Below are 26,318 nucleotides of genomic sequence, written 5' to 3'. Positions count from 1 at the left end.
AGAGGCTAGTTCCAAGCCTATGGCAATGGGCTTGGAACTAGCTCATAGAATCATAGAACTGTTGATGTTGGAAGAGTCCTTTGTGATGCATCAACTCTAACCACTGTCCCAGAGCTCACAGTCCCAGAGCTCACTGTCCCACCACTACTGCTAAGCTCCTACCACTGCACCATGTCCCTCAGCACCACATCCACACACCTCCACAGGTGGTGACTCTTCCTGAGCTTCTGTTCCAATTCCTGATACCCTTTTAGATGATCTTTGAGGTCTCTTCCAACCCATCCCATTCTGTGCTTCTATGATTTATTCAGCCCCTGTTTCCAGTCCTGATAAAAGCACTCCTGGACTCCTGCAAAGGGATCCTGCCTCCTTCTCCCAGAGTGTTCTCTCATGGATCATCCCTAGTTCAGTGCTTGACACATTAAGGAGTGACAAATCTCTTTTCATCACAACTCCATGGTTTGTGATCAAGAGCTGGGACAAAACAGTGCTGCTGAACTGGGGCTTCTATTCCTTCTCACTGCCTGAGAACATCCTTATGGAATGGTGCTGATCCTCCTTGCACTGTGCCAGATGAGGACATGGAGCTGCAGAGCCCTAAACCTCCTGCTCCCAGCTTGTGCTTCAGTCCTTCTGATGTGCTGAGTGAGAGACAGGCACCAGGCTGGGCCACTCTGCTCTGTTCAGTGACTAAGTCCTCTGCTGGGGATGTCTCTAGTCTTATTATACAGAACACAGGATTAACCAGGTTGGAAAAGACCTTTGAGATCATCAAGTCCAACCTATCAGCCAACACCATCTGATAACTAAACCATGGCACCAAGGGCCTCAGCCAGGCTCTTTCTGAACACCTCCAGAGATGGTGTCTTCACCGCCTCCCTGGGCAGCACATCCCAATGGCCAATCTCTCTGTCTGGGAAGAATTCCTTCCTCACCTCCAGCCTAAACCTCCCCTGGCACAGCTTGAGACTGTGTTCTCTTGTTCTGGTGCTGCTTGTCTGGAAGAACAGAGGCAGAGTTATTCCCAGAGGCAGCTGAAAGCTTGGAACCCTCTGGAAGCAAGGCTGCACACCGCAGTGCTCTAGAGGCTGAGATGTTTCTGCAGGCTACAGGGGTGGCTCAGAACATGTGCTGCCTTGGCATGAGGATGGAAAAGACCTTGAGGTTTGGGGGTGATGATGAAGTGCCTGCTTTTTGGAAGTCTGAACTGCAAACAAACCCACGTAGTGACTCGTGCAAAGGGACAGCTGGAGCAAGCTGAGCAGGAGTGAGGCTCAATCCCCTGACTGCAGACAGCAGAGGCAGAGTCTCTCCAGCCATTGGGATGTGCTGCCCAGGGAGGTGGTGGAGTCCCCATCCCTGGAGGTGTTTAGGAAGAGCCTGGCTGAGGCACTTGGTGCCATGGTTTAGTTGATCAGATGGTGTTGGGTGAGAGGTTGGACTGGATGATCTCTGAGGTCTCTTACAACCTGGTCTATTCTATTCTATTCTATCCTGTTCTGAGTCTAGGGTTGGGAAAATCACAGAGCTGGGATCACAGCCAGATTGTGGAGTGTTTCCCAGGCTTGTGATGCTTTTCATGTGCACTGAAGAGCTGGGCACTCTTGTGTCCTCTCCTATCAGTAACTGGGACAGTCTTCAGTGGTGCTCCCTGTGGTAGCTGCCTCCCTGTTGATTCTGCCTGTACAAATCTGCTCAGCAGCCTTCTTAAAAGCAGACAAAAAGCTGTTCCCTATTAGAAACAGCAGGAAGGAGTCTGGGGGTTGGTTTACCACAAGCTTGCCATGATATACATAGAATACATAGAATGAGCCAGGTTGGAAGAGACCTTCAAGATCATCGCGTCCAACCCATCAACCAATCCAACACCACCCAAACAACTAACCCACGGCACCAAGCACCCCAGCAAGTCTTCTCCTGAACACCTCCAATGATGGTGACTGACCACCTCCCCAGGCAGCCCATTCCAATGGTCAATCACTCTCTGTGTAGAACTTCTTCCTAACCTCCAGCCTAAACCTCCCCTGGCACAGCTTGAGACTGTGTCCTCTTGTTCTGGTACTGGCTGCCTGGGAGAAGAGACCAACCTCTGCCTGTCTACAACCTCCCTTCAGGTAGTTGTAGAGAGCAATGAGGTCTCCCCTGAGCCTCCTCTTCTCCAGGCTAAGCAACCCCAGCTCCCTCAGCCTCTCCTCACAGGGCTGTGTTCCAAGCCCCTCACCAACTTTGTTGCTCTTCTCTGGACACCTTCCAGCAAGTCAACCTCCTTCCTAAACTGAGGGGCCCAGCGGGGCATATGCATAATATGCCATGAGACTGAACACATCCAAGTGCCAGGTTCTGCACATTGGCCACAGCAACCCCAGGCAGAGCTACAGGCTGGGGTCAGAGTGGCTGAGAGCAGCCAGGCAGAGAGGGACCTGGGGGTAGTGGTTGACAGCAGCTGAACATGAGCCAGCAGTGTGCCCAGGTGGCCAAGAAGGCCAAGGGCATCCTGGCCTGCATCAGGAAGAGTGTGGCCAGCAGGAGCAGGGAGGTCATTGTGCCCTGTGCTCAGCACTGGTTAGGCCACACCTGGAGCCCTGTGTCCAGCTCTGGGCCCCTCAGGTCAGGAAAGAGGTTGAGCTGCTGGAAGGTGTCCAGAGAAGGGCAAGAAAGCTGGGGAGGGGTCTGGAGCACAGCCCTGGGAGGAAAGTCTGAGGGAGCTGGGGTTGCTTAGCCTGGAGAAGAGGAGGCTCAGGGGAGACCTTCTTGCTCTCTCCAACTCCCTGAAGGGAGGTTGTAGCCAGGTGGGGGTTGGTCTCTTCTCCCAGGCACCCAGCCCCAGAACAAGAGGACACAGTCTCAAGCTGTGCCAGGGGGAAGCTAAAGCTTGATCTTAGAAAGAAGTTCTTCCCAGCCAGAGAGATTGGGCATTAGGATGTGCTGCCTGGGGAGGTAGTGGGGTTGAAGTCCCTGGAGGTGTTTAGGAAGAGCCTGAATGAGGCACTCAGTGCCATGGTCTGGTTGATTAGACAGGCTTGGGTGATCAGTTGGACTTGATGATCTTGGAGGTCTCTTCCAACCTGGTTGGTTCTGTGATTCTATCATCTCTCTGCACAAGGAGTCTCCAAGGCAGCCTTCCTGTATGAGAAATGATGAAATACAACCGTGGAAGCCTCCTGGGCTTTACCAAGCTCATAGAATCAGAGGTTGGAGTTGGAAGGGACCTTTAAAGGTCACCCAGTGCAACCTCCCTGCAGTCAGCAGGGACATTTCCACTAGATCAAGTAGCTCAGAGCCCAGTCTATCCTGCCCTGGAATGTTTTCAAGGACTGGGCATGCTTGAGTGTGCAGCAGCAGGGCAGGGGAATGCCCTCACCTGGCTTTTCCTCCACCAGAAATGATTTGGTGCCTCCCAGCTGCTGTCCACTGCAGTATCAAGAGGAGCTATCACGCACAGCAAGCGATGTGGAACGCTGTGGTGCCCCATGTGCTCACTTCTCCAGTCACCAATGAAGCAGCTAACCACTTGTGACAGGTACCTGGCTGCCACTGGACGCCTGAGTTAGCAGCAGGCAGGTACAGGGGACACTCCTCAGCCAGCAGCTATTGGTTCTAGCTCTGCAAAGCCCCAGGCCTCAGCTTCTGGTCACAGTCTGTAACCATCCTCATGACTGTCCTGGCCAGCTGTGCTCTGCTCTGTCCTTTGGACATTTCTGAATAAAATGAAGGCTGAGCATCAGGCTGGGCCTGCATCCAGAGGGCAGGCAGAGCTTGTGTGGCCAGCACTGTTTCACACTTGCTCCAAAGGTGGCCAGCAGCCACCTCTGGGCTTCTGGAGCTGAGGAATGCACTTACAGAATTGCAGCATGGGGAGGGTTGGAAGAGGCCTCTGTCCAACCCAATCCAACCCCCTGCAGGGGGTTGCACCCAGCACCAGAACAAGAGGACACAGTCTCAAGCTGTGCCAGGGGAGGTTAGCCTGGATGTTAGGAAGAAGTTCTTCCCAGCAAGAGAGATTGGCCCTTGGGATGTGCTGCCCAGGGAGGTGGTGGAGTCCCCATCCCTGGAGGTGTTTAGGAAGAGCCTGACTGAGGCACTTGGTGCCATGGCTTAGTTGATCAGATGGTGTTGGCTGATAGGCTGGCCTTGATGATCTCAAAGGTCTTTTCCAACCTGGTTAATTCTATTCTATTCTATTCTATTCTATTCTATTCTATTCTATTCTATTCTATTCTATTCTATTCTTTTACTCCTCAGCAGGGTAGCTGGGGAGATGAACCTCTCTCACTGCCTACCACACTCTTCCTGACACTCCATTGTATGTTGAGGCAGATTTTGTCTCTGCCCTCTCAGCCCAGTCCCTTTATAACCTTTGTGGCTGCAAAGCACGTCCAAGAGTGTGTTGCAAGGAGGCTAAAAACACTACCCTCCGTTTGAGCTCTCCCACAAGTATTCAGCTGACAAGAAGGAATCAGTTTGGCCTTTTATTTCTTTCCCCATGCTTCAGTGCCAGCTCTCAGAATGGAGCTGTAACTTTATCACGAGTTACTGGCCTCTTAGCCAAGTTGGATCACGTTGCTGGAAAGTTGAGTCACTTGCCAGAGCTGCCTTTGACTTTTCCACTTCCCTCTCCATCTCCCAGTTTTGTGTTATCTGGTAGCAGCACTGAAGGCCAAACTCTCACTGAGCTGAGTGGAACCAGGAGCTGCCAGTCTACTATTTCACCTCCTACTGCCAGAAGCTACTGTTCAATATAAAGACTGACAGGGATGCAGTTTATGGTCATCTGAAACACCCAAAGATCAGGACAGCAAAGCTCTGGTTCTGCTAGTGACTTGGGATCACCACACTGGGAGTAAAGTTGTGTGTGTTCAGCAAGTCTTCATCTCACAGGATGTTAGGGGTTGAAAGGGACCTCCAAAGATCATTGAGTCCAACCCCCCTGCCAGAACAGGACCAGAAAATCCAGCACAGGTCACACAGGAACACATCCAGATGGGGCTGGGAAGGCTCCAGAGAAGGAGACTCCACAGCTCCCCTGGGCAGCCTGCTCCAGGGCTCTGGGACCCTCACAGGGCAGAAGTTCCTCCTCATGTTGAGCTGGAACCTCCTGTGCTGGAGTTTCTATCCATTGCCCCTTGTCCTATCCCAGGGTGCAGCTGAGCAGAGCCTGTCCCTGTCCCCTCCCTCCTGACCCCCAGCCCTCAGACACTGATAGACATTGATTAAATCCCCTCTCAGCCTTCTACTCTCTAGACTGAACAGCCCCAGGAAAAGGGGTAAGTGGTGGTGGCTTGTAAAAAGGAGTCATGAAATGGGTTGGGTTTTTTAAGATGTCATTGCAAAAGACTCATTTGGAAAACTCCAGAGCAGCTCAGTCAGTGTAAACCTGGATCCAGATGTCTGGGGCTAGGATTTACAGCAATATAGAATCATAGAATGGTTTGGGCTGGTAAGGACCTCCAAAGGTCATCCAGTCCAACCTCCCTGCAGTCAACAGGGACATCCTCCACTGGATCAGGTTACTCAGAGCCCTGTTGAGCCTCACCTTGAACATCTTCAGGCAGCTGTTAATTTTAAAATGAAATCCACATTTTGCTATTCAAGTGTGAGCCCAGCTACTGCTGAGGGTTGGGTTGGTTGCTGTGGTGTTTAGGGGAGGGGCTTGTGTGGTTTGGTTTTGAAGTTAGAAAATGTCCAAAAAGTTTCATCCTAGACTGGAAAAAACCTGGGGGAGCTGATGTGAAGAAAATACCCATGTGTTGCTTGGCTTCAGAAGAAACATCTTCCAGCTCAGCCCAAAGCAGTTCTTCCCCTCTGTGTTTTCTGGGTTTGTCACCCAAACAACACAATCTGTTGATCTTCTTGCTATGGTCTTCTAATGGAGCTGACCCAGATTCATTTTCCTTTCTTTGGGCTCACAGAACTGTCAGGGCTGGAAGGGACCCCAAGGCTCAGCCAGTCCCAACCCCCCTGCCATGGGCAGGGACACCTCACACCACAGCAGGTTGCTCACAGCCACCTCCAGCCTGGCTGCAAACACCTCCAGCCAGGAGGCTTCCACTACCTCCCTGGGCAGCCTGTGCCAGGCTCTCACCACCTTCCTGGGCAACAATTTCTTCCTCACATCCAATCTCAATCTCCCTACTTCTAGTTTTGCTCCATCCCCCCCAGTCCTATCCCTCCCTGACACCCTCAAAAGTCCCTCCCCAGCTTTCTTGGAGCCCCCTGCAGATCCTGGAAGGCCACAATGAGGTCTCCTGGGAGCCTTCTCCTCTCCAGCCTGCACAGCCCCAACTCTCTCAGTCTGTCTCTCTAGGAGACATAAAACTTGTGCTTCATTGCTGGAAGGGGTTGGTGTTTATCTGGCAGGAAGGTGACCAGGAGGGTCTCTTGCTTCTGCTGAGCTGCTTTTGTCACTCATAGTTGCAGGTTGCCAGTAGCTTTTCTTGCTCCTGTCTCCCCATCCCACTCTGGGTCACTAAATACTCTGGGCTGCAAGCCCAGGAGTAAAGCAAGGTGCTTTGGATGAGTCCTGGTGGCTTGCACCTGAGGGTTCCTATGACTGTCCTCAGCCCCAGCAGCAGGCTTGGTTTGAAACCTCCCAAGGATGTTGTTTCTATTTCTCCTCCTATGCTTGCATCCCTCCTCAGATGCCTCCCCCAGCAAGCTGCTCTCTCCACCCCATCCCAAGTGATGCTACTGCTGAGGAATGTTGGGTGGATGCGCAGGCTGGAGCGCCAGCTTTGGGGCTTGAGCTGGATACGAAGGGGAGGAGACGTGGGAAGGGGAATGCTGATTTTAGGGGGCACCCAGGCTTTGTATCACTGTGTTAAATGCACTCACCAGGCAGCAATGTTGTGGGTGCAGGGAGGGGGCTCAGCAAGCTTCTCAGATGTTTCCATGCGTTGCTCAGGGCTGGGGTCCCAGGCATGTACTTCATTAATGCTCAGGGAGAGGCACTCTGGGAATCATCAATCAGCATCCCTCTGGGTTTCTTCTCCATGGAACTGCTCTGCTGTGTCTTTCAGTACTGCTGGTTTTGGTTGCAGCTTCTGAAGGAGGGCTTGATTTGCACAGACTAGCACCAGGCAGAGGAGTTTGGTCTTGCAATGGGCTGAGCCATCTGGGCTGTTTTCTCTAAACCACTCAAGTGGGTGTTTAAAAGTTGTAGGTCCTAAAAAATCATAGAATCAATAAGGTTGGAAAAGACCTCAGAGATCATCAAGTACAATCTGTCACCCAGCACCATCTGATCAACTAAGCCATGGTACGAAGGGCCTCAGCCAGGCTCTTCCTAAACACCTCCAGGGATGGGGACTCCACCACCTCCCTGGGCAGCACATCCCAAGGGCCAATCTCTCTTGCTGGGAAGAACTTTCTCCTCACCTCCAGCCTAAACCTCCCCTGGCACAGCTTGAGGCTGTGTCCTCTTGTCCTGGTGCTGGGTGCCTGGGAGAAGAGACCAACCCCCACCTGGCTACAGCCTCCCTTCAGGGAGTTGCAGAGAGCAAGAAGGTCTCCCCTGAGCCTCCTCTTCTCCAGGCTAAGCAACCCCAGCTCCCTCAGCCTCTCCTCCCAGGGCTGTGCTCCAGACCCCTCCCCAGCTTTGTTGCCCTTCTCTGGACACCTTCCAGCAGCTCAACCTCTTTCCTAACCTGAGGAGCTCAGAACTGGACACAGACTCCAGGTGTGGCCTAAGCAGTGCTGAGCACAGGGCACAATGACCTCCCTGCTCCTGCTGGCCACACTGTTCCTGATGCAGGCCAGGATGCCCTTGGCCTTCTTGGCCACCTGGGCCAGTGGTTGTAAGGTTTTGCTGAAGTCTGCTCTGAATATCTCCATGGTTTCCTAGATGAAGGATAAGTTGTCCCCTTGGCTCTTTCGATGTGGTGCTTGGGGATATGGTTTAGCATGAATTTTGTAGAGTAGGGTTTAGTGGTTGGACTTGATGGTCCCAAGGGTCCTTTCCAACCTGAATGATTCTCTGATTCTTTGCTGTCACCTCTGATCTGGAGTGCTCCTTATCTTGGAGTGGACCTCTGTGCTTCAGCTTGGCAGGGGTGCCATTTTTCCCCATCTTTCTTCTGTCTTTCCTCTGCCTCCAGATTCTTTGATAGGCAGAGTCCAACAGGATGGCATTCAACAAGTCCAAGTGCCAGGGGCTGCACATTGGCCACAGCAATCCCAGGCAGAGCTACAGGCTGGGGGCAGAGTGGCTGAGAGCAGCCAGGCAGAGAGGGACCTGGGGGTGCTGGTTGAGAGTAGGCTGAACATGAGCCAGCAGTGTGCCCAGGTGGCCAAGAAGGCCAATGGCATCCTGGCCTGCAGCAGGAACAGTGTGGCCAGCAGGAGCAGGGAGGTCATTGTGCCCTGTGCTCAGCACTGGTTAGGCCACACCTGGAGTCCTGTGTCCAGTTCTGGGCTCCTCAGGTTAGGAAAGAGGTTGAGCTGCTGGAAGGTGTCCAGAGAAGGGCAAGAAAGCTGGGGAGGGGTCTGGAGCACAGCCCTGGGAGGAGAGGCTGAGGGAGCTGGGGTTGCTTAGCCTGGAGAAGAAGAGGCTCAGGGGAGACCTTCTTGCTCTCTCCGACTCCCTGCAGGGAGGCTGGAGCCAGGTGGGGGTTGGTCTCTTCTCCCAGGCACCCAGCACCAGAACAAGAGGACACAGTCTCAAGCTGTGCCAGGGGAGGGTTAGGCTGGAGGTGAGGAGAAAATTCTTCCCAGCAAGAGAGATTGGCCATTGGGATGTGCTGCCCAGGGAGGTGGTGGAGTCCCCATCCCTGGAGGAGTTCAAGCGGGGATTGGATGTGGCCCTTGGAGCCATGGTTTAGTTGTCAGGAGGTGGTGGGTGATAGGTTGGCCTTGATGATCTCTGAGGTCTTGTCCAACCTCATTGATTCTATGATTCAATGACTCAACTCTGCCACACTCAACTCCTCAGCATCTCACTGAGCAGCCTGGTCTTGCAGGAGGTATCTGTGCCTCTGGCAGGGGGTTGAAACCAGATGATCTCTAAGGCCCCTTCCAAGCCAAACCATTCTCTGATTCCATGGTTCTTGCTGTTGCTGAGGCAGTGTTGCAGAGGGCTTTTTGCAGAAGGGGCCTCGCTGGGGAGGGAAAGGCTGTGACAAAGATTCACCAGCAAGAATTTGGTGGGGGAAAGCTGGTGTGGTGTAGAAAATAAGTTCCCTTCAGGGCATCAGTGGGCAAAGTAGGATTGAAACTTCAGTGCCCAGGTCTCAGGTCACACTTCTGACTGGAGCAAGCTGTTGTAAATTTGGTGTGGTTGGCTGGGGAGGACACAGCCTGAACCAGAAAGGACCTGGCAGCAGAACCACCCTGCACAGCCACAGTGGGGACTGCATGCCCTGAATTAGTCACCTTGAGGACACCTCTGTGATGTGTGGTTTAGCCAGGCCCTTCTGATGCTGGCAAAGGGCTGAAGGAGGACTGTACTCCTTTTTGCCCCGAGTTCAGCTGGAGGTGACCTATATTCCAGGGAGATGGTTTTTCACCTCTCTTAATGAGTAACTGTGTGCAGTGCTGGCTGCTGCAGTCACAGCTGTCACTGCTGGGAGGTAGAGAAGCTGTTTGTGAAGGCAGTGAAGCTCTGTAAATTGTTCAGAGAGGAGGGAAGGCACGGGCAGGGAGCTGGGCTTCCAGCAGGAGCCCTGAGAATCCCCAAGCCTCAAGGCATGCTGCTGATGTTAGCATTTCTGGCACTTGTAGGTAGTGTTTGATTAATGCTTCAGGTCCTGGGGAGACTGACAGCAAAACACCCAGCTGGGTAGAATACCAGTGCTGTGATGATGAGGAAGGTGAGGCTGTCTTTTGTGTTTGCTGTAGGGTGCTGGGTCATGGGCAACATTTATGGCTAAGACCCTCAAATGCAGATGCTCGAGGTGGGAAGGGGCTGTGTTCAATCTCATGAAGTCTGGTTTGAATCAGCAGCAGGTTTTGCATCTATCAGCAGCCATGGATCTCCTCTTTCTATATGTGATCATTCTTCCCTGTGTGTCTGCAGTTGTGTACTGTCCATATGGCAGCTCCAGCAGTTGCTGGGGAGGCAGCTGGATGCTACAGGCTAGAGGTGAGGAGAAAGTTCATCCCAGAAAGAGTAACTGGCCTTGAAATGTGCTGCCCAGGGAGGTGGTGGAGTCCCCATCCCTGGAGGTGTTCAAGAGGGGATGGGATGTGGCACTTGGAGCCATGGTTGAGTTGTCAGGAGGTGTTGGGTGACAGGTTGGACTTGATGATCTCTGAGGTCTTGTCCAACCTTATTGATTCCATGATTCTATGGTACAAGGACACTTCCACTTCTTTGCCAAATGACTTCATCCTCTGCAGTTTGTGGTTTGAATGCCTGTAGATCACCTTTGAACTGATGATCAGGCACTAGGGTTGTGTGGATTTTAGCTCTGGTCTGTAACTTTCTCAGTTCATGGTGTCCTTTGGTCTTTCCTCAAACACCAGACCTCCACCAAAGTAAGCCTCTCCTTGTCTCCATCAGTATGAGCTGTGCAGAGCAGGAGAGGGTGGAGGAGCCTTGTGAGTAAACCCATATGAAGCACTATGAATGAGATCTGGATGCCACTGGAGTTAGTGGTGATGCTCCCACTCACCTGTGGGCCACTAGAAGCTTATCCCCTCCCCAGCAAAGAGCTTTTGCCCCTTGTGAATGTAAGGATTGATGGACTCTTTTCACAGAATCACAGAAGCATTCAGGTTGGAAAAGAGCCTCAAGATCACCAAGACCAACCCAGAACTCTACAAGGCTCACCCCTGAACCATAGCCCCAAGCACCATATCCAAACCTTTAAACACAGCCAGGCTTGGGGACTCCACCACCTCCCTGGGCAGCACTTTGCAATCCCTGACCACTCTTGGTGTGAAAATAATGTTTCCTAATGTCCAGTCTAAACCTCCCCAGGGGTAGCTTGAGGCCATTCCCTCTTGTTCTGTCACTAATTCCCTGTGAGCAGAGACCAGCAGCAGCCTCCCCACAATGTCCTTTCAGGTAGCTGTAGACAGCCAGGAGGTCTCCCCTCAGCCTCCTCTGTTTCACACTACCCATCCCCAGCTCCTTCAGTTCCTCTCCATCAGATTTGGTCTTTTGTTCCCAGGTGCCATTTTCTCCCATCTTTGAAGTCTGGGGGACATTAGCTGTGACATGGGTAGGTTTTGCTGGGCCAAAACCCCAGAATGCAGACTGCTGGCTCCTGCAGCTCCACCTGAGTGCTGAGTATCAACACCGAGAAATAACTGAAAGAATCAGCATGGAGTCCCTGCCAGCTTCCCAGAGAGCAGGGAAAGCAGGGAGAGCTGAGGACATGCTTTCCCTATCAGAAGGCTGTTAGAGGCCTTGCTTTACTCTCCTTATTCTTTAAATTGGACAAAGCACCTTCTCTGCTGCACTTGGTGAAGGCCAGGTGGGGGGCAGGTCCTCCTCTGCATGGCAGAGGCTCAGTAATGCTGTTGCCTGGATACAGGGCAACCCTGCAGGGGGAGAGGTGGAGGAATGAAGCCCTGGGCACTTGGAGGCAGGAGCTTTAAGTCCACCTGATGCAGCTTGTAAGCTCCTTTTTACTTTCTATGTCTATTGTTATTTGTCACCATTCCAGTATCTGAAGGGGGCTACAGGAAAGCTGGGGAGGTGTCAGGATTTCAGGGTGTCAGGGAGGGATAGGACTGGGGGGGATGGAGCAAAACTAGAAGTGGGGAGGTTCAGATTGGATGTTAGGAAGAAGGTGTTCCCCATGAGGGTGGTGAGAGCCTGGCACAGGCTGCCCAGGGAGGTGGTGGAAGCCTCCTGCCTGGAGGTGTTTGCAGCCAGGCTGGAGGTGGCTGTGAGCAACCTGCTGTGGTGTGAGGTGTCCCTGCCCATGGCAGGGGGGTTGGCACTGGTTGAGCCTTGGGGTCCCTTCCAGCCCTGACAATTCTGTGATGCTCTGATAGGTTATGACAAAGGTGTTTACAAGGCAGTGCTGAGGCAGAATTGGAATAGGTGTAGTGAATGTTGGCGTAGATATGGCTGAGAGATAGCCTGCAGCAGGAACAGTGTGGCCAGCAGGAGCAGGGAGGTCATTCTGCCCCTGTACACTGCACTGCTTAGGCCACACCTCGAGTCCTGTGTCCAGTTCTGGGCCACTCAGTTTAGGGAAGATGTTGAAGGTGTCCAGAGAAGAGCAACAAAGCTGGGGAGGGGTCTGGAGCACAGCCCTGGGAGGAGAGGCTGAGGGAGCTGGGGTTGCTTAGCCTGCAGAAGAGGAGGCTCAGGGGAGACCTTCTTGTTCTCTCCAACTCCCTGAAGGGAGGTTGTAGCCAGGTGGGGGTTGGTCTCTTCTCCCAGGCACCCAGCACCAGAACAAGAGGACACAGTCTCAAGCTGTGCCAGGGGAGGTTTAGGCTGGATGTTAGGAAGAAATTCTTCCCAGAGAGAGTTGTTTGCCATTGGGATGTGCTGCCCAGGGAGGTGGTGGAGTCAGCATCACCAGAGGTGTTCACAAAAGGCTTGGATGTGGCACTTGGAGCCATGGTTTAGTTGTCAGGAGGTATTGGGTGAGAGGTTGGACTTGATGAGTTCTGAGGTCTTTTCCAACCTCATTCATTCTATGATTCTAAGGATCTAGTGGAGCAGCTGAACAAACTGGGGTTGTTCATCCTGGAGAAAAGGAGGCTGAAAGGAGACCTTCTCACTGCCTGCAGCTCCCTGGAGGGAGGTTGGAGGGAGGTGGGGGTTGCTTTGTTTTCCCAAGGAGCAATGTGACAAAGGGAAATGGCCTCAGGGTGCCCCAGGGGAGGTTTAGGTTGGACATGGGGAACAGTTTGTTCACCAAAAGAGAGGTTAGGCCCCGGAAGGAGTTGCCCAGGGTAGTGGTGGAGTCCCCATCCCTGGAGGCATTTAAAAGCTGTGCAGATGTGGTGCTGAGGGACATGGTTTAGTGGTGACCTGGCAGTGCTGGGTCAGCAGTTTGACCTGATGATCTGAAAGCTGTGTTCCAACCAGGACCAGTCTGTGATGGAAGATGGTGAAAGCAGGCTGCTGCCTTCAGCCTGGAGAGCAGTTCAGTGCAGTCTCTAGGAGCAGTAGTTGTTTCCAGGTGTCAGGATTATGCCTGCTGGAATCCAAGGCCAGGGTCCCTTCCGCCCCTGGCACTTCTATGATCACTGCCAGGAGGGAAGCACAGCCCAGCTGCTGGGACCCCAGGACTCCCGCAGGGCACTGAGCTTCAGCCTGCTCCAAAGAGCGACCCTGAGCTGTCTGCTGGGCAAGCACTTTATCCCACAGCCTCCTTCTGCTGCTGCTCCTGCTCAAAGCACAGCTGCTGAGAAGCAGCCTTCCTGGCAGCACAGCCCCCGCGCCCAGGAGCTGCCTTCCTGCCGCCTGAGAGCCCTGGGGAGCACTCTGAAGAAGACAGTGGCTGCTGAATATTTAAAACCAAGTGTTGCCTCTTCAACATGGAAATGCTCTTTGCCTGTCATACACATTGCTCCTGTGTGACAGCAGCTGGCCCCATCAGGCATTATTCCTGTGCTCTGCACTGTGCTACCTGCACTGCAGGAACTTGCTCCTTTCACAGAGGGGCAGGGGTTGGAAGGGACCTCTGGAGATCGTTTTGTCCAACCCTCCTGCCAGGGCAGGTTCACGTAGAGCAGGTTGCACAGGATAGCATCCAGGTGGCTCTCAGAATGACTGCAGAGATGGAGACTCCGCCACCTCGACAGGCAGCCTGGGCCAGTGCTTTACCAGCTTCCAAGTAAAGGAGCCCCCCCCTCATGTTTAGATGGAAGTTCCCTTGTTCAAGTTTGTGCCCAATTGTAGCATCACAGAATTGTCAGGGCTGGAAGGGGCCTCAAGGCTCAGGCACTGCCATGGGCAGGGACACCTCACACCACAGCAGGTTGCTCACAGCCACCTCCAGCCTGGCTGCAAACACCTCCAGGCAGGAGGCTTCCACCACCTCCCTGGGCAGCCTGTGCCAGGCTCTCACCACCCTCATGGGCAACAACTTCTTCCTCACAGTCAATCTGAATCTCCCCACTTCTAGTTTTGCTCCATCCCCCCCAGTCCTATCCCTCCCTGACACCCTCAGAAGTCCCTCCCCAGCTTTTCTGTAGCCCCCTGCAGATCCTGGAAGGCCACAATGAGGTCTCCTGGGAGCCTTCTCCTCTCCAGCTTGCACAACCCCAACTCTCTGTCTGCCTCCATAGCAGAGCAGCTCCAGCCCTCTGCTCCTCCTTGTGGCCCTGCTCTGGATGCCTTCCAGCACCTCCAGATCCTTCTTGTACTAGGGGCTCCAGAAGTGGACACAGTGCTGCAGGTGGGGTCTTACCAGAGTTGAGTGGAGGGGGAGAATCACCTCCCTTGCCCTGCTGGCCACAGGTCTCTTGATGCACCTCTTGTCCTGTCACTGAGCACCAGTGAATAAAGACTGGCCCCATCCTCCTGACACCACACTTAAAGTATTTAGAAGCATTGATAAGATCCCCCTTCAGTCTTCTCTTCTTCAGGCTAAAACCCACCAGGTCCCTCAGCCTTTCTTCACTAGAAATATGATCAGTTCCCTGATCATTGAGTCCATCAGCAGTAAGTTTGCAGATGACAGCAAGCTGGGGGCAGGAGTTGATCTGCTGGAGGGTAGAGAGGCTCTGCAGAGGGACCTGGACAGGCTGGGCAGATGGGCAGAGGCCAAGGGCAGGAGATTGAACACATCCAAGTGCCAGGTGCTGCACATTGGCCACAGCAACCCCAGGCAGTGCTACAGGCTGGGGTCAGAGTGGCTGAGAGCAGCCAGGCAGAGAGGGACCTGGGGGTGCTGGTTGAGAGTAGGCTGAACATGAGCCAGCAGTGTGCCCAGGTGGCCAAGAAGGCCAAGGGCATCCTGGCCTGCATCAGGAACAGTGTGGCCAGCAGGAGCAGGGAGGGCATTGTGCCCTGTGCTCAGCACTGCTTAGGCCACACCTGGAGTCCTGTGTCCAGTTCTGGACTCCTCAGGTTAGGAAAGAGGTTGAGCTGCTGGAAGGTGTCCAGAGAAGGGCAACAAAGCTGGGGAGGGGTCTGGAGCACAGCCCTGGGAGGAGAGGCTGAGGGAGCTGGGGTTGCTTAGCCTGGAGAAGAGGAGGCTCAGGGGAGACCTTCTTGCTCTCTCCAACTCCCTGAAGGGAGGTTGTAGCCAGGTGGGGGTTGGTTTCTTCTCCCAGGCACCCAGCCCCAGAACAAGAGGACACAGTCTCAAGTTGTGCCAGGGGAGGTTTAGGCTGGAGGAGAGGAAGAAATTCTTCCCAGAGAGAGTTGCTTGCCTTTGGGATGTGCTGCCCAGGGAGGTGGTGGAGTCCCCATCCCTGGAGGTGCTTAGGAAGAGCCTGGCTGAGGCACTTGGTGCCATGGCTTAGTTGATCAGATGGTGCTGGGTGATAGGTTGGACTTGGTGATCTCAAAGGTCTTTTCCAACCTGGTTAATTCTATTCTATTCTCTCATCTTCACAGCCCTTTGCTGTGTCCTTTCAAGCAGCTCTTCTTGAACTGGGGAGCCCAGAACTGGACTCAGTACTGCAGGTGAGGCCTCATTCTTCTTGTACAGCACATGTGGAAATATCTGTGGACTCCACTCTTTGAAGATCAGTCAGCCCTGCTTGCTAAGCTCCTTTAAACCTGGGCTGGTTCACATTGTGATGCCATGGGTTTGGCTGTCATGGCTGTAGAGCACCTTGCTGTCTCACTGAGCACTTGGCAGCTGTGTCAGTGAGTGCCAGTGAAGTCATGGTAATTAACCTCCAGATTGAGCTAGTTTGTGGGATGTGTAGTAAATGAACCAGGGCCCTCTTGATCCAAGCTCCTTGTGAATGTGCACTGCAGCAATGCTGTCTGCTGTAAGAACATCTGCATTTAGCTTTAATAGGAGAAGACAAATGAGTAGAGTGCAGCAATGGACACCTGAGCATGACCACATCAACATCAATGACCTGTCTACCAACCACACTAGGCACAGGCTCTCTTTTGAGCTGAAGAGCAAAGTAAAGCTCTGAGGGTGAGTGGAGCAGCAGAACACAAAAGGATGCAGAGATTTCAAGGCATTACCAAATCCCATCTCAGACCTCATGTTTTCAGCTTCTGTGGTACAAAAAAACCACCACAAATGTGCAGGTCAAACCTTTCCCTGTCACTTCTGATTGTGCTGAGGCAAAAAGGAAAGAGGTGAAAGCTGGCACAAGCAGATTCCTTCAGGTGAGATCTTTCTGCCCCCTCTGTTTCCAGGAGAGACTTGTGTTTGGCACAGCCCTGGGTAAAATGAACTGGCTAGCCAGAATAGCCAGAGAACATCCTGGCTGGGCTGGCTGGTAATGAAGAAAAGATGAAGTGCTCTCCTAGAAACTGTTCACTGTTCTTGGCTGATCCCCTCCTGCTCTCCTTTTTCATACCCTTGTTAGCCTGCTGGCAAGAACCTGAGGCAGCACCAGCCATCCAGAGAAAACAGTGAGGAGCCAGAAGGCTCCACCAACTCAGATTCTCTCCAGCACTTGTGGACCTTCATTCTAATCCCTGGGAAACATCTGAGCAGCTCCTGGCTTTGTGTTTCACCTCATTTCTTTACAAGGCTCTCATGTTGAAATGCAGCTTTACAAGTGTTACTTTTACTGACTGTGTTTCCTCTTCCACGCTAAGAGCATTAGCAGGGGAGAGATCCAAGCCTTCTGTGCTCTCTGTCCCTTGCTTTCCTAGAGAGTAGCTGCCTCAGAGAAATCCAGGAGGAAAAATTCATGGGGAAATGATTTCATAGAATCAATAACGTTGGAAAAGACCTCAGAGATCATCAAGTCCAAGCTGTCACCCAACACCTCCTGACAGCTAAACCATGGCTCCAAGGGCCACACCAATCCCCTCTTGAACACCTCCAGGGATGGGGACTCCACCACCTCCCTGGGCAGCACATCCCAGTGGCCAATCTCTCTTGCTGGGAAGAACTTTCTTCTCGCCTCCAGCCTAACCCTCCCCTGGCACAGCTTGAGACTGTGTCCTCTTGTTCTGGTGCTGGGTGCTGGGAGAAGAGACCAACCCCCACCTGGCTACAACCTCCCTTCAGGGAGCTGGAGAGAGCAAGGTCTCCCCTGAGCCTCCTCTTCTGCAGGCTAAGCAACCCCAGCTCCCTCAGCCTCTCCTCCCAGGGCTGTGCTCCAGACCCCTCCCCAGTCTTGTTGCCCTTCTCTGGACACCTTCAAGTGTCTCAAGGTCCTTCTTAAACTGAGGGGCCCAGAGCTGGACACAGGACTCCAGGTGTGGCCTAAGCAGTGCTGAGCACAGGGCACAAGGACTTCCCTGCTCCTGCTGGCCACACTCTTCCTGATGCAGGCCAGGATGCCCTTGGCCTTCTTGGCCCCCTGGGCACAGTGCTGGCTCATGTTCAGCTGCTGTCCACCACTACCCCCAGGTCTCTTTCTGCCTGGCTGCTCTCAGCCACTCTGACCCCAGCATAAAACCTTATTTTGAGAGGAGCTGCATTCTTAAACCTGCATGCTTGGTAAGAAAAGGAAAAAAAAGGAAAGGAAAGAAAAGAAAACAAACACCACCTTCAACATGCTGAAAAATAAGTCTCTCTGAGTCTTCAGCATCCTGCCTGACTCACTGATTCCCCAGGGCAGAAAACCAAGCAAGGAAGGATAAAGTTTGTTTCCACATAGCAAAGCCAAAACACATCCAGTTGTGATTGAAGATGCCTCCTGGGAGACATCTCTTCTGTAATGGAACATGAGGCCAGCTATGGCTGGGTTGACAAATGCACAGGTTGGGTTTTTTCTCTTCTTCAGAGCAAAGACCTGCTCATGTCAGTGGGACTCCTGCCCCTCTGCATTCTGTGTCTGGAGCTGCCCCCAAAGCATGCCAGGATCAGCCACCTGAGAAGAGGAGGCTCAGGGGAGGCCTTCTTGCTCTCTCCAACTCCCTGCAGGGAGGTTGTAGCCAGGTGGGGGTTGGTCTCTACTCCCAGGCACCCAGCACCAGAACAAGAGGACACAGTCTCAAGCTGTGCCAGGGGAGGTTTAGCTGGAGGTGAGAAGAAAGTTCTTCCCAGCAAGAGAGATTGGCCCTTGGGATGTGCTGCCCAGGGAGGTGGTGGAGTCCCCATCCCTGGAGGTGTTCAAGAGGGGATTGGATGTGGCACTTGGAGCCATGGTTTAGTTGTCAGGAGGTGTTGGGTGGTAGGTTGGACTGGATGATCTCTGAGGTCTTTTCCACCCTGGTTGATTCTGTGATTCTATCATTCTGTGAGCACCAGGGCACAGGGAGGTTTTGATGTGCCCATCAGATTGTCACAGCACACCAAATGCAGCATGGTGGGGGTTGGAAGGGACCTCCAGAGCTGGATGCAGTACTCCAGATGAGGTCTGACCAGAGCAAGAGTAGAGTGCCAGAATAACCTCTCTCCACCTGCTGGCCATGCTTATTCTGCTGTTTCCATTCTGACAAGGTACAGGGGGATCTGGACAGGCTGAATCAATGGGCCAAGTGCAATGGGATGAGGTTCAGCAAGGGCAGGTGCCAGGTCCTGCTCTTGGGTCATAGGAACCCCATGAACGCTCCAGGCTTGGGGCAGAAGGGCTGGAAGCTGCCCAGTGGAAAAGGGAGTGTTGCCTGACAGCCAGCTGAGGGTGAGCCAGGGTGTGCCCAGATGGCCAAGAAGGCCACCAGTATCCTGGCCTGGATCAGCAATGGTGTAGCCAGCAGGAGCAGGGCAGAGATGCTGGGCACTGGTGAGGTGTGTGGCCTCAAATACTGGCTTCAGTTTTGGGGCCCTCATTCCAAGTGAGGATCCAGAGAAGGGCAACAAAGCTGGTGAAGGGTCTGGAGATCAGGGCTGGTGAGGAGCAGCTGAGAGAGCTGAGGTTGTTCAGCCTGGAGAAAAGGAGGTTGAGGGGAGACCTTCTGGCTCTCTACAATGCCCTGAAAGGAGGTTGGGGCCAGGTGGGGCTTGGTCTCTTCTTGCTAGTAACAAGTGATAGGATGGGGGGAAATGGCCTCAGGTTGCACCAAGGCAGGTTTGGGTTGGATGCTGGAAGAAGCTTCTTTCCTGAAAGGGTTTTGAGCCTGGCACAGGCTGCACAGGGAGGTGGTTGAGTCCCCATCCCTGGAGGTGTTTCAGAGAGGCAGAGATGTGGTGCTGAGGGCCCAGGGTTAGCACCAGCCTGGGTAGAGTTAGAGAATGGTTGGACTCAGGGGTCTTAAAGGTGTTTTCCAACCCCAACGATTCAGTGGTTCCCTGTGCAGTTCCTGAGGGCTTGGTGTGTGTCTCCTGTGGCCAGGAGGATCTCACTGTGTCCTTGAGGCTGATGGGAGAGCACTGGGAATGGGAGACAGTGGAGCTGCTGGGTGTTTAACCCTGGAGAGGACCCCCACCATTTCACCAGCTGTCAACACTGCCCCTAACCACTATTAACATTAATTATGGAGATACTTCTGTGAGCACCCTGATAGCCCTAATTAGCGTTGATGGGAGATGCCTGGGGATGTTAAGAGGACACCAGACAACCAAGCCTCCATTTCCAAGGTTAAATATATAGGAGCTCCCTCTTTGGCATCTCCAACATCCTCTAATCTTGCCAGGCAGGCTTATGCAAAAGCAGAGCACTTTGTCCTGCCTTTCTTTTTCCCTCCCCCCCTCAGTTCTGGCCACCTTGACACTCTTTTTGCTCAAATTCAAGAGCAAGCAGCACTGTGGCAGTGACCTCAGCTCCCTTTGCTAATGTAATTATGCTACCTCTCCTCTCTGCACAGTGCACCTCAGCAGCAGGCTTTATTAGCAAGCCATTTGCTGTCCCTTTCATTCTCCTTGTAATCAAGGCTAGCAGAGTCACTTAAGAGGAGCGGGAAGGACTTGGCTTTGTTCTGACATCTCCTGATCCAGAGCTGATGGCCTGTGCTCTTGAGTGGGTCCTGTAATACCCAGGGTCTGTCAAGTTCCCAGCACTGTGCTGTTGTTTGCAGCTGTAAAGACAAAGAAGAACCTTCCTTTTGTAGAAGGCCTTTCTCCTGCCTTGCACTCGACAGCTATCCCCAGTGGTCTGAAATCCAGCACGGCTGAAGAGGCTGCAAAAGGTCCAGGTTATCTGCTTAGCCTGCTGCTGTGTGTGACTGCATGTCCCTCCCACAAACCTCTGCCAGTCCTCATGGAAAGTGCCTTTTCAGGACTGTCTTGGAAGCTGGCAAGCCTTCCTGAGAGTCCTGAGCTCTCCTTAGATTCATAGAATGGTTTAGGTTGGAAGGGACCTTGAAAATCATGCAGTTCCAACCCCCTGCCGTGGGCAGGGACACCTCCCACCAGCCCAGGCTGCTCAAGGCCTCATCCAGCCTGGCCTTGAACACCTCCAGGGAAGGGATATCCACAGCCTTTGTGGGCAACCTGTGCCAGTGTCTCCCCATTCTCACTGTCAAGAATTTCTTCTTCAACTCCAGTCTCAATCTGCTCTCTTCCAGCTCAAAGTCATTGTCCCTTGTCCTGTCATGAGAAGCCCTTGTCAAAAGTCCCTCTGCAGCTTTCTTGTAGCCTCCTTCAGCTACTGGAAGGCTGCTCTAAGGTCTCCCCAGAGACTTTTCTTCTCCAGGCTGAACAGACCCAGTCTGTCTCAGCCTGTTGCCATGGAAGAGATGCTCCAGTCCTCTTGATCATCCTTATGGCCCTCCTCTGGATCGACTCCAGCAGTTCCATGTCCTCTTCACTATCACAGGCAGGGGATGCTTTCCTGTGGTCCACTCCCTTTGCCACAGTCATACATGAGGCTCTCAGATGATGTACTGCGCAAAAAGTGCATTTATTTTCCCCCCCAGATGATCTTTTCATTCTGAGCTGGGTCAGGAACTGGCTGGAGGCTGAGCCCAGAGAGTGGTGGTGAATGGTGCCACAGCCAGCTGGCAGCCAGGCACCAGTGGTGTGCCCCAGGGATCAGTGCTGGGCCCCAGCCTGGTCAATATCTTGATTGATGATCTGGAGGAGGGGATGGAGTCCAGCATCAGTAAATTGGCAGATGACAGCAAGCTGTGGGCAGGAGTTGACCTGTTAGAGGGTTGGAGAACTCTGCCGAGGGACCTTGCCAGGCTGGGCAGATGGGCAGAGGCCAAGGGCAGGAGACTGAACACATCCAAGTGCCAGGTGCTGCACATTGGCCACAGCAACCCCAGGCAGTGCTACAGGCTGGGGGCAGAGTGGCTGAGAGCAGCCAGGCAGAGAGGGACCTGGGGGTAGTGGTGGACAGCAGCTGAACATGAGCCAGCAGTGTGCCCAGGTGGCCAAGAAGGCCAATGGCATCCTGGCCTGCATGAGGAAGAGTGTGGCCAGCAGGAGCAGGGAAGTCCTTGTGCCCTGTGCTCAGCACTGCTTAGGCCACACCTTGAGTCCTGTGTCCAGCTCTGGGCTCCTCAGGTTAGGAAAGAGGTTGAGCTGTTGGAAGGTGTCCAGAGAAGGGCAACAAAGCTGGGGAGGGGTCTGGAGCACAGCCCTGGGAGGAGAGGCTGAGGGAGCTGGGGTTGCTTAGCCTGGAGAAGAGGAGGCTCAGGGGAGACCTTCTTGCTCTCTCCAACTCCCTGAAGGGAGGCTGTAGCCAGGTGGGGGTTGGTCTCTTCTCCCAGGCACCCAGCACCAGAACAAGAGGACACAGTCTCAAGCTGTGCCAGGGGAGGTTTAGGTAGATGTGAGGAAGAAATTCTTCCCAGCAAGAGAGATTGGCCCTTGGGATGTGCTGCCCAGGGAGGTGGTGGAGTCACCATCCATGGAGGTGTTTAAGAGCCTGGCTGAGGCACTTGGTGCCATGGTTTAGTTGATCAGATGGTGTTGGGTGATAGGTTGGACTTGATGATCTCTGAGGTCTCTTACAACCTGGTCTATTCTATTCTATTCTATTCTATTCTATTCTATTCTATTCTATTCTATTCTATTCTGTTTCACAGTTATGGGCCTGCCTGTTCATCCCAACATCTCTTACTGTTCTGCCCGTGCAGCCCCATTGACTCCTGCTTACTTGCATCCTGGAGCTCCTGGGTGCTTGTTGGCTGGAGGGACTGGTGAGGAGCCTCTGGGGCTGAGCCAAATCCCTCAACCTCCAGAGCTGGGTGGGAAGTCAGTTTCTGTTCACATTTACCCAGAGAATGAGCTGGGGGCAGGTCAGTAGTTACTGATGTGGTCATTTGTTAGTTTCTTCTCTTGCTGTTTCTGGTTGTCCAGTTGTGCCATCACAAGGGCCTGGTCCATTTTGTGGTGCTTACAGACTCTCTTCAGCTTTCAGCTTAATGCTGCTTGCCTGCTTTTGTGTGTGAAGCGATGCTTTCACGGGTCACAGCCACGTGCACCTTTTGTCCTTCCCCTTTCCCATCTGTTTGCTTGGGTTTGTTCATGGCTGTGAGGTTTTTAATGCCTGTGCAAACCTCAGTGTGCCCAGATTCAAACAGGGAGGGGACACACACACACACAATAAAGAAGGCTTTGGGTGGTGTTTTGCAAGCTGTATTGGTTTGAGAGCTCTTGCTGGGTGTTGTTTAAAGAGGATGGGATGGCTGCTTAAGAAACCTCTTCCTGTGCTGTGCAGGGTGACTGATTGAGTTCTTAACTTAAAAGAGGTGAAATCCCCAACTGCAATATGGCTTACTGCAGGTTAGGGGGGGATGGATTTACTCTGGTGTACCTACAGTTAGATCTGTTATCAAAAAGGATAGACACATCACCTCTGGAAAGGACAAGGCCTCTGCACTGTAAAGCTTCTATGAAATTGCTCACTGAGGCTGCAGGTACAGAAGGAAAGAAGCTGCTGCTGCTGCTGCTGTAGTCTTGACATCTCATTCGACTTAAGCTAGGCTTGGAGCAGGAGCTGCCTGCCTCTCTGGTGAGGCCATGGCCTGGCTGTGTGGATGGGAAGATGAAGCACAGACTGAGTGAAGCTGTTGTGAAGCCCAGAGAGTCTCCCTCAGCTTTCTAAGGTGCTGCCTTTAGTAGAGAGTCCACCTTCCAGCAGGTAAAATACCAGTGCAGGCTGAGGAAAAGAAAATCCATCAGCATTCAGAGCACTTCCACAGTTATATTTGCTGTCTCAGTTCAGAGTCCCTGTGGTGTCCTGGCAGTGCCTGCCAGCGCTTCCCTGTGTTTATGATTGATGGTGCTCCAGGTTTTGCCCCAGGCCATACCCAGACTGCTGGCAAGTGGTGCTGGTGGTGAAGTTTCCACTGCCTTATGTGGCACTTTGATTGCATCAGAGCTAAAAGCCTGAACCACTTCACAAGGGATATCATCCTCCCACCAGAGCCTGCAGCCTTGAAACACAGCCTGCCTGGAGAGGCTCTTCAGCACTCTATGAAATAGCCTTGTGGATAAATGGCTTCTGCAATTCAGGCCTCCCAAACAGGCATCCTGGGTAGGATCAACACCAAGCTGTGTCTGTGTTGTGTGCTCGCACCTGCTTTAACCCCAGCCAGCCCCCTCAGCACCTCTGTAGCCTCTGATGGACTCTCTCCAGTAGTTCCCTGGCTCTCCTCAACTGAGGAGCCCAGAACTAGACCCAGGCCTCCAGATGTCTGCTCCCTAGGGCACAGTAGAGGGGCAGGAGAGCCTCCCTTGACCTGCTGGCCACACTTCTCTTCATGTACCCCAGGATCCCATTGGCCTCCTTGGCCACGAGGCCACAATGCTGGCTCACGGCGCACTTGTTGTCCACCAGCACTCCCAGGCCCTTCTCCAGCAGGAGCTCCTTTCCAGCAGCTCAACCCTTAATCTGTACTGGTGCAAGGGGATTCCTCCCCAGGTGCAGGACCCTACCCTTGCCCTTGCTGAACTCCATGAAGTTCTTCTCCACGTAGCCCTCCAGCCCACCCAGCTCTCAGTGGCTGGCAGCAGGGTGTCAGCCACTCCTCCCAGTTCAGCATCAGCGCCCAGAAGCGGTGCAGTGTGCCAGGCTGGCTCGCTGGCAGGCAGGCAGGCTGCTGTGCTGGCTGCTGGGAGCGGTGGCTGTGTTGCTATGGTGCCCCTGGCTCGCAGCTCCCCGGCAGCTGAGCCGGCTCCCAGCCGCGCCTCCTAATTGCGGCTGTGCAGCGACAGAACAAACGCTGAGAGCTTTCCATAAGGGCTGTGAGCAGGGGAGCATCCCTGGCTTTTTAATATCTGCTTGAATGGCTTCATTTGTAAGCTTATTACAACTTCAGAGGGAGAAGCTATTAGGGTGATCATTAGCAGCCTGTGTGGATGGCAAGGAAAAGCCCTGGCACGTTCTGAACAAGCCCCTTCGTAATGTCTGCCCCCTCAGCAGTAACCAGCCCTGCCGCCTGTCCTCTTTGCCTTGCCGCCAGAGAGGACAGCAGGCAAAGGGGAAGGGGGACAGTGAACTGTGCACTGATAAAACGAGTCCAGCTGGAGAGAAAAATGAGCTGGTGAGAGAGCAGTGAGCTCAGCAGCGTGCCCTGGCATGCCACGGTGTCTGTGATCCGCTGGGAGAGCAAGAGCAGCTGGGAGCCAGCCTGCACACCCTGCCTCCTGGCTCCATTGGCCCCTCTACTGCTGTCCTCTACCTGGGAGTTGTCCTGGGGGGTCTTTTGTCTGCCTGGCACCTGATTGGTGCCACAGTGAATCATAGAATCACAGAATTGTCAGGGTTGGAAGGGACATCAAGGATCTTCCAGTCCCAATCCCCTGCCCTGGGCAGGGACACCTCACACTGCAGCAGGTTGCTCACAGCCACCTCCAGCCTGGCTGCAAACACCTCCAGGCAGGAGGCTGCCACCACCTCCCTGGGCAGCCTGGGACAGGCTCTCACCACCCTCCTGGGCAACAACTTCTTCCTATTATCCAATCTATTCCCCCCAGTTCTATCACTCCCTGACACCTTCAAATGTCCCTCCCCAGCTTTCTTGTAGCTCCCTTCAGATCCTGGAAGGCCACAAGAAGGTCTCCTGGGAGCCTTCTCCTCTCCAGACTGCACAGCCCCAACTCTCTCAGTCTGTCCTCATAGGAGAGCAGCTCCAGCCCTCTGCTCATCCTCGTGGCCCTTCTCTGGACACCTTCCAGCACCTCCAGATGCTTCTTGTAACAGAGGCTCCAGAACTGGACACAGTGCTCCAGGTGGGGTCTCACCAGAGCAGAGTAAGAGGGGGCAAATCACATCCCTGGCCCTGCTGGCTATGCTTCTCTTGCTTTCTGGGCTGCAAGAGTGCTTCTGTTCTACCTCTTCTGGAGAAAGAGCCTTGAGGAACACATGTGCCAAGGTTATGGCACTTGTTAGCTCCAGCTGGTTTTCCTGAAGAGCATCTCGAGCTAGTCAGTGTGGCCAGCAGGACTGGAGAGGTGGTTGTCCCTCTGCATTGGGTACTGGTGAGGCCAATACTGGGTTCAGTTTTGAGCACCTCACTCTAAGGACACTGAGGTGCTGGAGCATGTCCAGAGAAAGGCAACAAAGCAGGTGAAGGGTCTTCTGAGGAGCAGCTGGCAGAGCTGCTTCTGGCACCAGCTGTTTTGCCTGGAGGAAAGGATGCTGAGCAGACCTCTCTCTCTCTACAGCTCCCTGAGGTCAGAGTGAGGTGGGTGTTGGTCTCTTCCTCCTGGTAACAAGTGACAGGTGAAGAAGAAATGGCTTCAAGTTGTGCCAGGTGATTTTTAGGTTGGACATTAGGAACCATTTCTTCACTGGAAGGGTTGTTTAGTCCTGGAAAAGGCTGCCCAGGGAAATGGTGGAGTCATCATCCCTGGAGAGGTTTAACAGCCATGGAGATGTGGTGCTGAGGGACATGATTTAGTGGCGACCTGGCAGTCCTCAAGTGGTTGGACTTGATCTTAAAGGTCTCTTCTCCAACCAAAATTGTTCTATGGTTCTCTCTGAAGCTCTGTTGTGAGCTGTGGTCATGGTTCTCTCTCTGCTCCTTTCTGTAGCCCTCTGCTACAGAAATATCTGTAGCAAAAGCCATTGGATGGTTGGATGTTCACACCTGAGTTGGGACAGGTGTGGTGGAGATCAGTCACATTTACCTTTCAGACCACATCAACTGCAGTTTGAAGGCTCAGAGTAAGTTAAAGGTGCTGATTGAGGTGAGATGTAGTCTAGATGGAATCTACAGGAGATGTCTACCTGTTTGGCAGTCAGCAGGTGACTTGGACTTTATGTCTGCCTTCCCTAGGTCGTTTCTCATGACCTCTGTGGCACTCCATTTCTCCTGGGTGTACCTATACCTTGTGATATGTATTTCTTTCCTAAATAAAGCAGTCTCTCTCAATTGGGAGCCCTGTAGGAGAAAGTTTCCTGTTGTGCTTAGGATCCACGCCCCTCTGGGATGCATTATGATTTGTTTTGTTAAAAGCCTCTACAAGATCAGTTGTGAT

At 53.2% G+C, this 26,318-nt stretch overlaps 1 protein-coding gene across 2 annotated transcripts in view; it reads left to right on the top strand.

The window, feature by feature from the left end:
• The window catches only part of TSPAN18 (tetraspanin 18), a 186,784-nt gene that overhangs the window by 113,259 nt on the left and 47,207 nt on the right, over positions 1 to 26,318 (top strand). The window contains exon 1 of one of the 2 annotated variants that reach the window (XM_054162163.1): positions 15,524 to 15,541. The exons of the other annotated variant lie outside the window; for it this stretch is intronic. The gene's annotated coding sequence lies outside the window, so the exon portion shown is untranslated. Of the gene's footprint in view, positions 1 to 15,523; positions 15,542 to 26,318 lie in introns of those variants that run through there. 2 annotated transcript variants of the gene reach the window in all.

Source organism: Dryobates pubescens, chromosome 5, assembly GCF_014839835.1.
Source record: "Dryobates pubescens isolate bDryPub1 chromosome 5, bDryPub1.pri, whole genome shotgun sequence".
Taxonomy (NCBI): domain Eukaryota; kingdom Metazoa; phylum Chordata; class Aves; order Piciformes; family Picidae; genus Dryobates; species Dryobates pubescens.
This window is presented reverse-complemented; position numbering and strand designations above follow the sequence as displayed.